The 14,476-nt window shown below is 37.0% G+C and overlaps 1 protein-coding gene and 1 pseudogene across 1 annotated transcript in view; both read left to right on the top strand.

The window, feature by feature from the left end:
• C11H8orf34 (chromosome 11 C8orf34 homolog) overlaps positions 1–14,476 on the top strand; it is a 483,892-nt gene that overhangs the window by 154,258 nt on the left and 315,158 nt on the right.
• Positions 6,667–7,408, top strand: LOC129457611 (ret finger protein-like 4A; annotated as a pseudogene).

Here is a 14,476-nt window from a genome sequence, read left to right as displayed (position 1 = left end):
AATGGTTAAGATGGTGAATTTTATGTTATGATTTTTCCATAACTAAAAAACATAATCTTTTAGGCTGGGAGCCGTGGCTCACGCCTGTAATCCCAGCACTTTGAGAGGCCGAGGAGGTAGATTACTTGAGGTCAGGAGTTTGAGACCAGCTTGGCCAACATGGTGAAACTCTGTGTCTACTAAAAATACAAAAAATTAGTCTGGCATGGTGGCAGGCACTTGTAATCCCAGCTACTCGGGAGGCTGAGGCAGGAGAACCCCTTGAACGTGGGAGGCAGAAGTTTCAGTGAGCCCAGATCATGTCACTGCACTCCAGCCTGGTTGACAAAGTGAGACTCCATCTCAAAAAAAAACTATATATATATATATATTTATTTATATTTGTGTGTGTATATATTTTATATATATAAATAGATATTGATTTGTATATATATTTATAAATATATATTGATTTATAATAAATCAATATATAAATAAATATATATAAATAAGCCACTTTATCTTAATATTTATTTATAAACATATTTATTTATAAATATATATTTATTTATAAACATATTTATTTATAAATATATATTTATTTATATATATTTATATATTTTTATATATAAAAATATACGTATATAAAAATATACTTATATTTTTATATATTTATATATATATTTATATATATAAAATATATTTGTGTGTGTGTGTGTATATATATATATATATATATTCTTTATAACATCAGTACATTCACAGGAGCCCTTAGAATAATGTCTACTGACCTAGGCAGATGTCATAAAGCCCAAGTAAACTTCAGTTAGAACAATTCCACTGGAGGTCTCAATAGCAAAATACAGGACAGTCCTCCCTGATGTTCTAGCTTTAGTGAGGGGCATATTTTAGAGTATTTAGAGCAATACGCAGTCTATATATCTTTTAGGCAACTCATCAGAAATACTGCTGTCTTTAGCTCTTATTACATGTTCAGTGGCAATGAGTCTGTTTCTAGTCCTTGAAACTTTAAATAGACATGTAACAATAATAATATGTATAATAATAACAATGTACTATTTGGTGCATACTAAATTCTAGACCTTAGACTAAGCATTTTATATAGATTAAGCCATTTTATCTTAATAAACATCGTTAACACTTATTGAGAACTTACTATATGCCAGATAGGGTTCTACATTATTTGCTTGCATTATCTCATTTCGTATTTACTAATATCTTGGGAAATAGAGAGTATTATCCACCTTTGACAGGTGAGGATATTTGGATCCAGAGGTTAATAAACTTAGCAGAAGTCACATAAAAAGAAAATAGAAGTGGAGCACAAATCAAAGCCAGTTAGCTCCAGAGCCCATGGCTCTTAACAATTATATCATATTTATGAGACAGGTGCTATTATCCACCAGTTTAATAGATGGAATAACAGAAGCACGTGGAATTTTATAAGCTCCTCTTTGTCATATAGTAAGTGGAGGAGCTAGAACTGAAACCCAGACAGTTTAACGGTACAGAGTCTACACTCTCAATCTCTGCAATTGGTTATGTCATTACACTTCCTATCTTTGTGCCTAGTGCAGAGTAATTATTCAATGAATAATTGCTATGTTTATTACTAGAAACTTTTTGTCCACAATGGGTACTATAGTATAGCCCACGCTAAGCTTTTGGTAAATAATTACTGGGTAAATAGCCAGAAATTACTAAACACTTATTTCTCTGTTTATGTTGTTCTGCCTTTTGTGGCCTTTTGCTGGTTTTCCGACCACAAGACATTTTGTTTGTTATTCTATTACATTAAGAGCTCTGGTTGTTTTTATAAAGCAGTTAAGTGGGTTAAGACAGAATAATGTCTTAAAAAGAAGACATTTTTCTCTTAAGAAAGAAACTTAAGATAGTATGATGCTCATGCTCACAAAAATGGCTTTACTATGAAAGATAAATATGTATGAGACCATGTAATAGATTCAATAGGCAGTTCATGAAGACTGTATTTATCAAGGACGTAGTGTGAAAGGCAGTGTGCTAAGTGCTTTGAGGACACATTCTCACTTATACTCACAACAACCCCATGAGAAAGCTCTCATGATCTCCATTTTACACATAAGAAAATGGAAGCCCAGAGAGTTTGGTGAGTTGAGCAAATTTAAGAGACAGGTAATATAATGCACAATTGAAATTTGAGCATAAATTTACCTTCAAAACTCATTTACTTAATTGCTATGTAATCTTGCCTTTCTAATAAGTTAAGAGGCTCAAGGATGGCTATATGTGTACCATTGACATTAGCTGTAGACAGTGTGCCATGGGCTGTCAGGCCACTTGACGCTTGCCTCACTAAGTACACCCATGGAAAGGGCAAAATCTTAACTCCTTCCAAGTAAGGATGTCTTTTCACCAGATAGCTTTGTTTTGCTATTTACTTTCTATTTCTATTTCTCCCCAGGCAGACAAATCTGAGTTTTATTGCTTTTTTTGTTCAGTAATTGGAGAATGTTCTGGGGATTTCCTATAACTAGCAGAGCATACTGTAATTGCTATGATCCTGTTGTCTTGCTTCTGTGTTCCAGAATCTCTTGCCTACTCACATGCGACCTACATGTGCATTATATGATATTTTGGGCAGTAGGAAAATGTCTGTAGAACTGTTTTATATGCTATGTTGGTCATATGTTAGATGGTTATCTGGTACAAGTTCTAATACTAAGAAAGATAGCCATGTAAACTTTGCTCTGAGTTCTCTCAGCATGGTTGTGGTCCATGTTTGTCTTAAAAAATGTGGTCCATCTTTGTCTCTCAAAAATAAAACATTGAAAGTGACAACCCAAGAAAAATATTTGCAGTTTATATCACAGACAGAACTTAATATTTCTAATTGTAGGGAGCTTCTAAAAACAGAGAATAAAAGACCTAAATTCCACTACAAACGAGCCATATAAGGAGATTGTTTATAGAAAAAAATCCTTCTTAACTATATAAAAAGATGCTCGGCTTTGCTCAAAACAAGAGAAACGCAAAATAAACATTACTGCTTACCTGTCAGATTAACAAAAATCCCCATTTGTCAGATACTCTGTTGGTGAGGCACTGGAAACACAGACAATTTCACGCATTGCTGGTGGAAAGGCAAAATGCTACAAAAACTATGCAGGGAAATTTTACAATATCTAGTACGTTGTATGTGCAATTATTCTTTGATGAAATGATCCTATTTCTATGAATGTATTCCAAAGACACACTGGCAAAAATACAAAAAGACCTGTATGTGTGGCTATACCTTCTCATACTATTTTAACAACAAAAGAGTAGAAAAACCGAAATGTCCATTAAAATAAAAATAATTGGATAATTACAGTATATCCACACAAGAGAGTACTATACAGCTATGCAAATGAAAGGATATCTCTATGTATTAAGGAATGACCCCTGGGATAATATATTGTTAAATGAAAAAAGGAAGGGAGAGAAATGTGTTCTTAGTATCCTACCATTCATCTAAGTAAGTGTAATGAAAATATAGATACATATTTGCATCTATTTTTTTGGGGGGGTGGTGGTGGGAATGGAGTTTCGCTCTTGTCGCCCAGGCTGGAGTGGAATGGTGCGATCTTGGATCACCACAACCTCTGCCTCCCAGGTTCAAGCGATTGTCCTGCCTCAGCCTCCTGTGTAACTGGGATTACAGGCATGCACCACCACACCCAGCTAATTTTGTATTTTTAGTAGAGATGTGGTTTCTCCATGTTGGTCAGGCTGGTCTCGACCTCCTGACTTCAGGTGATCCACCCGCCTTGGCCTCCCAAAGTGCTGGGATTACAGGCATGAGCCACCGTGCCCAGCCCACATTTGCTTCTATGAAAACCAAAATGATAATAGCAAAACCTGCCCTGCTGTAAAATACACACACCCACATGCATGTGCACACACATCAAATTGTTTTTCAAAGTTGCCTGTGGCAGAAGAGATGGTATGGGGGTAGAAATAAAGAAAGGTAAAGAGAGGAGAAGGTAGGGATAGAAGCTTGCCCTCTTAGAATTTTGAATATTTGACTTTGGACCAACTTAAATATTCTATATAATTTTAAAGCAAAGTTAAACCTTAAAACAGTAATTTATTATTATCCCAAACAAAATGAAACAAGTGAGCCACAACTGCATTTCAATTTTTTGGCATAAACACGCTGAGATGAATTACTCTAAGCCATTATCAACAGTGATTTGATTTTCTCTAGTGGGAGGTACTCTAAGGACAGGGAGAACAGTCTGAAAGTGTTTTTAGTAATTGTGTTGTTAATGATAGTGCTGATATATTTGTAATGAGACTGTTTTGTGTGCTTTTCGTGATATAAAGAAGAAATAATTATGTTGGTATCTTTAAGAACTAGAATTTTTGGCATGGGGAAAAGAAATAGATATATGTAAGGTCAATAAATTTAAGTAAAAATATTATAATCCTGATTTCAAATCAGAAATATCATTAAGAACCCAGTATTTTTTCTTTTAAAAAATAAAATGCACATTCTAGTCGCAGTCAGCACAACTAGAGCCTCGAGATTGTTTTCTAAATAGCATTTGCTTTTAAAAGGAACCAAGTCTCCTTGGAGAAATGGCTGAATCTGGGACTGTACTAAGAAAGTACAAGTTGAGTCTGGAATATCTTTTTTTAAAAAAATAACTTCGGGGGTATATGTGCAGGTTTGCTATATGAGTGTATTGCGTGAAACTGAGGTTTGGGGTATGAAAGATCCTGTCAACCAGGTAGTGAACATAGTAACCAATGAGTAGTTTTTCAGCCCTTGCCCCTTTCTTTCTCTCCCCACTCTAATAGTCCCCAGTGTCTATTGTTCCCATCTTTATGGCCACGTGTGCCTAATGCTTAGCTCCCACTTATAAGTGAGAACATGTGGTATTTGGTTATCTGTTCCTGCATTAATTCGTTTAGGATAATGGCCTCCAGCTGCATCCATGTTGTTGCAAAGGACAAGATTTTGTTCTTTTTTATGGCTGCATAGTTGGAATATTTTTTAGTGTCAGGAAGCAAAGATACATTCAAATAATGATGGGACTTGTCAAAAGGACACAGGAGCCAGATTATCAGGGCTTCTCCTGGCAAAATCTGGGGAAATTCAAGCATAAAAATAAATAATAATGGAAATGTGTTATAGCCCATTAAATAAAATAATAATCCATATGTCCCTACTGAGATATATACATCCATACATTAGGTGAAGGAGGATGTATAGTACACTACCAACAAATACATTTAGAAGGAATGATGGAATTAGAAATCCACAAATTGGCAACCGTCATAGTAGTTGATGCAGTCAGGTGTCAGCAAAGGATGTCAAAATTCGTAGGTAAAATTTTGGTGAATTACAAGATATTCCCCAGAAGATACTTATTAATTAACAAAAGGAGCAACTTTTCACTGGAGAAACCTGGAAGATACCACCTGAACCAGGTGATCAAGGTTAATACCTTCAGTGAGAGGAAAAATCAACATCATGTGTCTTTTGATATGAAAAGAATATTGATATAGGATGTTTGTCTCCTCCAAATCTCATGTTGAAATGTAATCCCCAATGTTGGAGGGGGGTCCTGGTGGGAGGTGATTGGATTGGGGGCAGATCCCTCATAAATGGTTTAGCACCATCCCCTTGGTGATGTTAGTTCTTGTTCAGTTAGTTCATGTGAGATCTGGTTGTTTAAAAGTGTGTGCGACCTTCCTCCTCACTCTCTTGCTCCCGCTCTGGCCATGTGAAACAATGGCTCTGCATAGCCTTCAGCCATGACCCCTGAAGCCTTCACCAGAAGCAGTTGCCAGCACCATGGTTCCTATACAGCCTGCAGAACCATGAGCCAATTAAACCTCTTTTTAAAATAAATTACCTAGACTCAGGTATACCTTTATAGTAACAAAAATGGCCTAACAGAAATATATCACTTCTGTGTTATTCGTTCCAAAGTGCATAACTTGAATATAATCATAAGGACACATTGGAAAACACCAGTTGAGGGACCTTCTAAAAAATAACTGGCCCATACTTTTCAAAAACATGAAGGTCATAAATCAAAGAAAGCCTGAAAACTTTCAGGTTAAAGGAGATTTTTTAAAATGACAATTGAATGCCACGTGGGATCCAGGATATTCTTTTACCATGAACAACAGTATTCCAATAATTGGGGAAATTTAAACAAGTTTGGTGCATTAATATTGTATTATTATACTTTGACCATATAAGAAAATGTCCTATATGCTAAAGTGTTTAGGGACAAAGGAGCATCATATCTGCAACTTACTTTCCAGTGGTTCTGAGGAAATTTTATATGTAAAGAAGAGAACACTCACCCACACACATCCACACTCACACCCACCCACCCCTCAACACGCGACAGATGAGAGAGAAAAAAATGGTAAGGCAAAGTGTCAACCAAAATAGTAATGCAAAATATGAACCAACAATGTTGACATTACTACATTAACCATTAACATTCAGGCAAATCAGGGGAAGAGCATACAGAATTTTTTTTTCTTTTTGCAACTTTTCTGTAAGTCTGAATTATATTAAAAAATATTTTTAAAATATATATTTCTCGATCTGAGCTGTCTGCACAAGCCACTGCAGACAGGGAGGCAGAGGAAGAAGCTTGGAAAGAAGAGACATTTGCCATGACTGAACACTTCAAAGAAGTAATTAGATGTCCCATCTGTCCAACTGATCTTGAAGAACCTGTGCAACTGAAATGTGGAGGATATGCCTGCTGCCTCCAATGCACCAATTCACTGCAGAAGGAACCCCATGGGGAAGGTTTATTGTGCCCTTCTGCTCTGTGGTCTCTCCAAAGAATAACATCAAGCCCAAGTTCAAGCTGAGGGCGCTGGTTTTCATGATCAAGGAACTAGAGCTCAAGCCGAAATCTATTCTAACAATGAACCCAAAATGAAGAAGTTTCAAGTGGATATGACCTTGGATGTGGACACAGCCAACAACCATCTCACCATTTCTGAAGACCTAAGTAGTGTCCATTTGGGAATTTCAGCCAGAATAGGAAGGAGCAGGCTGAGAGGTTCAACTCTGCCCTGTGTGTCCTTGGCGCCCCTGGCTTCACTTCCGGCCGCCATTACTGGGAGGTGGATGTGGGCACCAGCAAAGTATGGGATGTGGGCATTTGTAAGGAATCTGTGAATCAACGGGGGACATTGTACTTTCATCAGAACGAGGCTTCTGGACTGTAGGTTCCAGAAAAGGAAAGGTCTTTGCTGCCGGCACTATGCCTTTGCCAGTTCTCTAGAGGTGAGTCCCCAGTTGCACAGAGTGGGAATTTACCTGGATATAGGTGTGAGGTTCATTTTTTTTAATAATGTTAGTGATAGGTGCCATATCTACACACTCAACAAAATTTCCTTTTAGCCACTGCATCCTTTTTTTTTCTTTTTTTTTGAGACAGAGTCTCGCTGTCGCCCAGGCTGGAGTGCAGTGGCGCGATCTCGGCTTACTGCACGCTCCGCCCCCCGGGGTTCCCGCCATTCTCCTGCCTCAGCCTCCCGCGTAGCTGGGACTACAGGCGCCCGCCACCTCGCCCGGCTAATTTTTTGTATTTTTAGTAGAGATGGAGTTTCACTGTGTTAGCCAGAATGGTCTCGATCTCCTGACCTCTTGATCCGCCCGCCTCGGCCCTCCCAAAGTGCTGGGATTACAGGCATGAGCCACTGCGCCCAGCCACTGCATCCATTTTTTGCCCATAAACGTGAAACTCAAGATGGAGGTTTGTGAGTATCTGTCCCGTGATCAATACAGACAATGCCAGTCCCCCAGTTTATTCGGGGGAAAGTGAATAAACATTTGAACATAATCATCAGTAGAAAATTTCTGTATGCCCATAGCCAGAGCCAAGAATTTTCTGCTAGATACACATAGGAACAAAGGGTAGAAGGGAAAGATCAGTCAATTTTGTTGTCATGTTGCTTTCTTCAATAAGTAAATATTTTGACGTTTCAAAAAAAAAAGATATTTCTTAGTTTATCTACTTATTACCAACCCAATAGAATTAGTACTCTGTGTGTGTGTGTCCAGATTCTCGCCTTTAAGGATGTTTTTTGTCTGTTTGTTTGTTTTTTTGACAGAGTCTCGCTCTGTCCCCAGGCTGGAGTGCTGTGGCGTGATCTCAGCTCACTGTAACCTCCGCCTCCCAGGTTCAAGCAATTCTCCTGCCTCAGACTCCTGAGTAGCTGGGATTACAGGCGCATGCCACCACGCCCGGCTAATTTTTGTATTTTTAGTAGAGATGGGGTTTCACCATTTCACATTAAGAGGAATCAGGGTCCTTAGAATAATGGTTGATTCCAGCTCTGGAGCAAGGAATATACAAAAAGTGCCTGAAATAGCTCTATCTTGTACCAGAAGGCAAAAACACTACCAAAGATCACTAAGATTGTGTCAAAAGAGCTCGGAGCTAGCGTAAGTAATCTTCCACTGGGAAGAGTTGAGAAGATTTAAAGATAAGTAAGAATAATAACCACAATATTGTGAGTTATAGCAAATATTTTAAAATCCACATGTTCATCAAAAAAAACAAAAGCCATCGTTAGTCATTTTTGGGGGATGTTAGGGGACCGAAGTTCTTATTTTAAAAAATTAGTAAAAGTAGAGGGAAAAAAATCAAACATTTGATCTGCTTTTTGTATACAAATTACACTTAAAGGTAGCCAAATATTTGAGGACAGGAAATTTCTTTTTACAGAAGTATTCCAGTATATAAATGAATGTAGAATTATGAAATTAGACAATTACCATTTGGCGATGGTAGTACATTAATGGATCTAAGCAATAATTATCAATGCTGCCAACATCACTGAAGAATCAGTGGGACATTATGTGCCTCCAGATGAAACGATAACCATTCTCTCTCAAGTAGTATTGGCAAAAACAGAAACAACGGAAAACTTTAATCCAGATCTAACTACCAGTTTATGGAAATTACAAGGAGGAGAGGAATGTTTCAAACCACATCACAAGAATGTTAAGGGGAAAATACAGACTGTGGAAAACTTACAAGATAAAAAGCTCAAAAGGCCCAGGTTTTCTGAACAACAAAAAGCATAAGAGAAAAATGGAAGCAGAGGAACAGAAGCTATAGATTAAGAGAAATGTAATAATTAAGAAAAATGTAAAAGACTGTCCATCAGTTGCAACGTATGGAGTCTTGCTTAGCCTGACTTGTCCAGAGATAATTTTCCTAGATAAACAGGGATATTGGAAAACCAATTAAATGTTTGTTTATATTAGAGTATTATTGTTATCTGTGTCAATACTATTACATTTGTTTACCAAAAAATGTACTTTGTAAATAAGTACATACCAGAATATTTACAAATGATATGATGAATGAGATTTGCTTTGACATAGTCTGGGCAAGGAAGGGGGAACGTAGAAGGGATGTGCCAGGTAGGGTGGGGGTTGCAGATAAAAATGAAGTGAGTTTACCCTTGAATTGATGATTGATGAAAATGTGTGTGGGTACAAAGGCATTCATTTATCTTTCCACTTTTGTATTTGTATGAACATTTTCATAATAAAGAGTAAAAAGTTTTAGATCATAGGTAGGATGTAGAAGATAGGAAGGAAGGGGAGAAGAGACAATATTGGGCACCTGTTCGGAAACATATGAGGTGCTTTTTTGATGTGCTATTGAATTTAGTTCTCAAAACAGTCCAATGGAGTAGTTATGCTCTTTTTTTTTCCTTTTTTCTTTTCCAAATAAGAAAACTGAGGCTAAAGTGACTCAGTGATTTGCTCAAGATCTCAAAACTAGTACTTGATAGATGTGGAATAAATATTCTCCTCCTGGGTTCTGATCCTTCATTTGTATCACTCCAAGTCCATAATATAGTGTTAGACCCAGTTAGATCTGGATTTAATTAATTAGTCTACCATAAAAGGGAAAATGAATTTCATGTATTATTTTAACAGCTTTATTGAAATATAATTCACATATTATAAAATACATCCTTTTAAAGTATATGGTTTAGTAGTTTTTAGGATATTCACGGAGTTGTGCAATCATCACCACAACCTAAATTTAGAACAATTTCATCATCCCCAAAAGAAACTCTATATCCATTGCAGTTACTCTCACTCCCCAGTCCCTCCAACTCCTCAGCCCTAGACAACCACTAATCTATTTTCTGTTTCTATAAATTTTTCTATTCTGGAAATTTCATATAAATGCAATCAGGTAGTATGTGACCTTTTGTGACTGTTTTCTTTTAGTTAGAATAATGTTTTCAAGGTTTGTCTACGTTGTTGTGTCTCAGTACTTCATTTCTTTTTATTGATGAATAATATTCCATTTTATGGGTATGCCACATTTTCTTATTGATCAGTTGATGGATCTTTGAGTTGTTTCTACCCTTCAGCCATTGTAAATAATGTTTCTATGAATATCTGTGTACAGGTTTTTGTATGGACATGTCATTTCATTTATTTGAGGTATATACAGAGGATAGGAAATGCTAGGTCATATGGTAACTCTGTGTTTAAAATTTTGAGGAACTGCCAAATTAATTTTCTTTTTTTTCTTTTTTCTTTCTTTTGAGACAGAGTCTCGCTCTGTCACCCAGGCTGGAGTGCAATGGCACGATCTTGGCTCACTGGAACCTCCACCTTCTGGGTTCCAGCGATTTTTCTGCCTCAGCCTCCTGAGTAGCTGGCATTACAGGCATGTGCCACCATGCCTGGCTAATTTTTGTATTTTTTTTTTTTTTGAGACAGAGTCTTGCTCTGTCACTGAGGCTGGAGTGGAGAGGTGCGATCTCGGCTCACCACAACCTCCGCCTTTTGCATTCAAGCGATTCTCGTGCCTCAGCCTCCCAAGTAGCTGGGATTACAGGTGACCACCACCATGCCCGGCTAATTTTTGTATTTTAGTAGAGATGGTGTTTCACCATGTTGGCCAGGCTGTTCTCAAACTCCTGACCTCAGGTGATCCACTTGTCTCAGCCTCCCAAAGTGCTGGGATTGTAGGTGTGAGCCACTGTGCCTGGCCTAATTTTTGTATTTTTAGTAGAGATGGGGTTTCGCCATGTTGGTCAGGCTAGTCTGGAACTCTTGACCTTAGGTGATCTGCCTGCCTTGGCCTCCCAAAGTGCATGGTAAGCCACCATGCCTAGCCCCAAATTGATTTTCACAGGGGCTGTGCCACTTTACATTCCCACCAGCAAGTATTGAGGGTTCCAATTTCTTCACATCTTGGCCATCACTTGTTATGGTTTGTCTTTAAAATTATAGCCATCTTCATGAGAGTGAAGTGGTGTTTCATTGTAGCTTTTATTTACATTTTTAAATGACTAATTATGTCGATAATGTATTATTGAATATTAGATCGTTATTACTTGAATTTTGTATCATTCTTTCATTCACTCAAAGAATGCCAGTAGCTGGTGGTTTTGGTGGTGAGAAGTTGAACAAATTCCCTTCTGATTGCTTTCATTTTCTTACTGAAAGAATGAGCAACATGACTGGCTGAGAATCAGGCAAGGGAGAGGTATTGAAGTTAACTGAGGAATAAAAATATATCTGAACCAAAACTGAAAAACTGAGCTAGTTGGAATTCAATTAATCTAGCAAAATTTTTTTTTACTTTCAAAAGTTATTATGACTATATCATGCATCAAAATATATAAAGAATAATATAATGAACACCTAGGTAACTACCATGTAGCTAAAAATAACTCATCAGTGAAACCAACCTCTATTGGATGGTAGCCAACTCCATCTCTATTCTGAATTTTAACTTAATCCCCTTGGAGTTTTTTTTGTTTTTTTGGTTTTGTTATGTTACTACATACACACACACACACGTGCTTGTACACACACACACACACAGTCAGATGCAAAATTAGAAGATGACTTTCTCAGCAATATGGCAGTTATATCACGTACATTTTATTATTAGGTAATGCAAAATTTCTCTCTAAAGAGATTGTATCAATGTATACTCCCACCAATAGTTCATAATTTTTTTGACTCCTGAGCCTAGCCAACATTGTCTGTTATCCGACATTTTAATGAAAATTGCTTCTCATAGATTTAATTAGTAATTTTATAATTTTTTTATGAGATGGGGTCTCACTATATTACCCAAGTTGGACTTGAACTCCTGAGTTTAAGCAATCATGCTGCCCCAGCCTCCTGAGTAGCTGGGACTACAGTCATGTGCCACTGCATCTGGCTATGCAGTTTCATAATTTTTAACAACAAAGTTAAACGCCTGATTATTTATTTGCCCATTTTTATTGCTCTTTTTTTTTCTTTGGGTTTGTGTGAGTTTCTTATATATCCTGGATGCCAAACTTTGTTAGTATACATGTCTCAATTATTTCCTAATTTGGAGGATTGTCATCACTTTTTAAATAGTGCCTTCTAGTAATATAAATGTTTAACATTAACTTGTGGTATTCACGCTTTGTTTTAGAAATCCTTTCCTACTTGGAGTCATAAAAATACTGTTTTTTCTTTTCTTCTAGAAGTTTTGTTTTTCACATGTTGGTCTTTAATCTACCACATCTCTTTTTTAATATGGTGAGAAGTTGTAATATATTTTTCCTCACATGGATAATAAGTTTTCTAGAGCCATTTTTGAAGTTTGTCATTTGTCCATTGATATGCATGCTTTTTCTGCCACCTACATTATTTCTGAGCCTTCCATTTTCTTCCATTGGCCTAATTGCTTATTTCTGTTATTCTACTGAGTTTGGAGTTACATTGTGTTTTAGACTGTTATAGGAGGATTGACATCTTCACCTTTCTGAGTCATCCTATCTATGAATATAGCATAATTCCATTTAATTAAATTTTACAAGATTTTACAATAAAGTCATGCAAATTTTTGTTGAATTGATTCCTTGGCATCTTGTATTTTTGGCTATTATTATAAATTTGCTACCTTTTTTTTTTTCTTTTTTTTTTTTTTTGAGACAGAGTCTTGCACTGTCACCCAGGCTGGAGTGCAGTGGCGCGATGTCGGCTCCCTGCAAGCTCCGCCTCCTGGGTTCACGCCATTCTCCTGCCTCAGCCTCCTGAGTAGGTGGGACTACAGGCGCCCGCCACCACGCCCAGCTAATTTTTTTTGTATTTTTAGTAGAGACAGGGTTTCACTGTGTTAGCCAGGATGGTCTCGATCTCCTGACCTCATGATCCGCCCGCCTTGGCCTCCCAAAGTGCTGGGATTACAGGCGTGAGCCACCGCGCCCGGCCACTGTTTTGTAAGTTACATTTATTGGCAAATAGGAATAAAAATGATTTTTGTAATTTTATCTTAAATCCAGTAAACTTGCTGAACCCATTGATTTATTACTTGTCTCTGAATTCCCTTAATTTTTCTATATTAAAAAAGACAGAGTTTTTTTGTTTGTTTCCATTAGATGATGAGACTGACATGAGATAATCAGATTAAACACTACCATTAGAAAAGGGGAGGTTCATACAAACCACTGGCTCATAGAAATTCTGAAATCTTGCTGGGCAAATGTCATCAGATCTTTTTACCCAGGAGTGTGGGGTTATTCCTTAATTGCACCCAGAGAGTGGGAACTGGACTCCCTGAGAGTCTCCATTTATTGTTCTCCGCAGCTCTTGGCTTTACCCTCTGGAAGTTTCTTTCCTTTTTGTTAACCTCTTTGGCCACTTCTAAGAGGGCATTGGAAAAGATGTCTTTGAGCAACTTCCTCAGCTTCCTTACTTACTGTAGAAAACTGGGGGCCCAGAGGGCTTTTTATATCTAAACCAGTTTCAGCCCCTTTAACTCCAGGCTGATGCTTTTGTCAATCAAATTGTCCCAAATAATTTATGGATTTCCTTTACATAGTTTGATTCCTCTCCTCTTCTTATGTGAAAAACTATATGCACAATTATTTTTAAGACAAGCCTATTTTTCTAGATTTAATTACTGGTAATTCTGGTGTTGTGAAACACCTTGAATAGGCACCATTTCAGTTTTTTTCAGAGGTCTTAATAAAGGGTCTTATAGTTACATCCTTGATCTCTTCTTTACCCTAAGGCTTTATCTTTCTGGCAAGGCCGTGAATTTAAATTTTCACAAAGATATATATTAATTTTAAAGTATTTGTCTGGAAAGACCGGAGATAAGAAACTCAGCCAGACTCTTAATGTTTTTTTCTGAGTTTTGTTTGCAAATTGGCCAGTTATTTTCTAAGCTCATCTATTTATTGAAGACACTCATCATATATAGCTAAAATCAAGTGGATAATATTTGCAATACTTTTCCTTCTTGCCCAATTTTGAAAATTTATTAGGTTCTCTATCTTCCAAGTTATCATAGATGATAGTTTTACCAAACACTTTAACGGCACATAACACTGGTCTCCGTTTTTCCAAACTTTCATAATAATTTTCTTACGTTTTTATAGCCTCCCTTGCAACTATATCCCAAAATCAATGGCATATATTTTGGGCTTTTAT

Source organism: Symphalangus syndactylus, chromosome 11 (assembly GCF_028878055.3).
Source record: "Symphalangus syndactylus isolate Jambi chromosome 11, NHGRI_mSymSyn1-v2.1_pri, whole genome shotgun sequence".
NCBI classification, from domain to species: domain Eukaryota; kingdom Metazoa; phylum Chordata; class Mammalia; order Primates; family Hylobatidae; genus Symphalangus; species Symphalangus syndactylus.
This window is presented reverse-complemented; position numbering and strand designations above follow the sequence as displayed.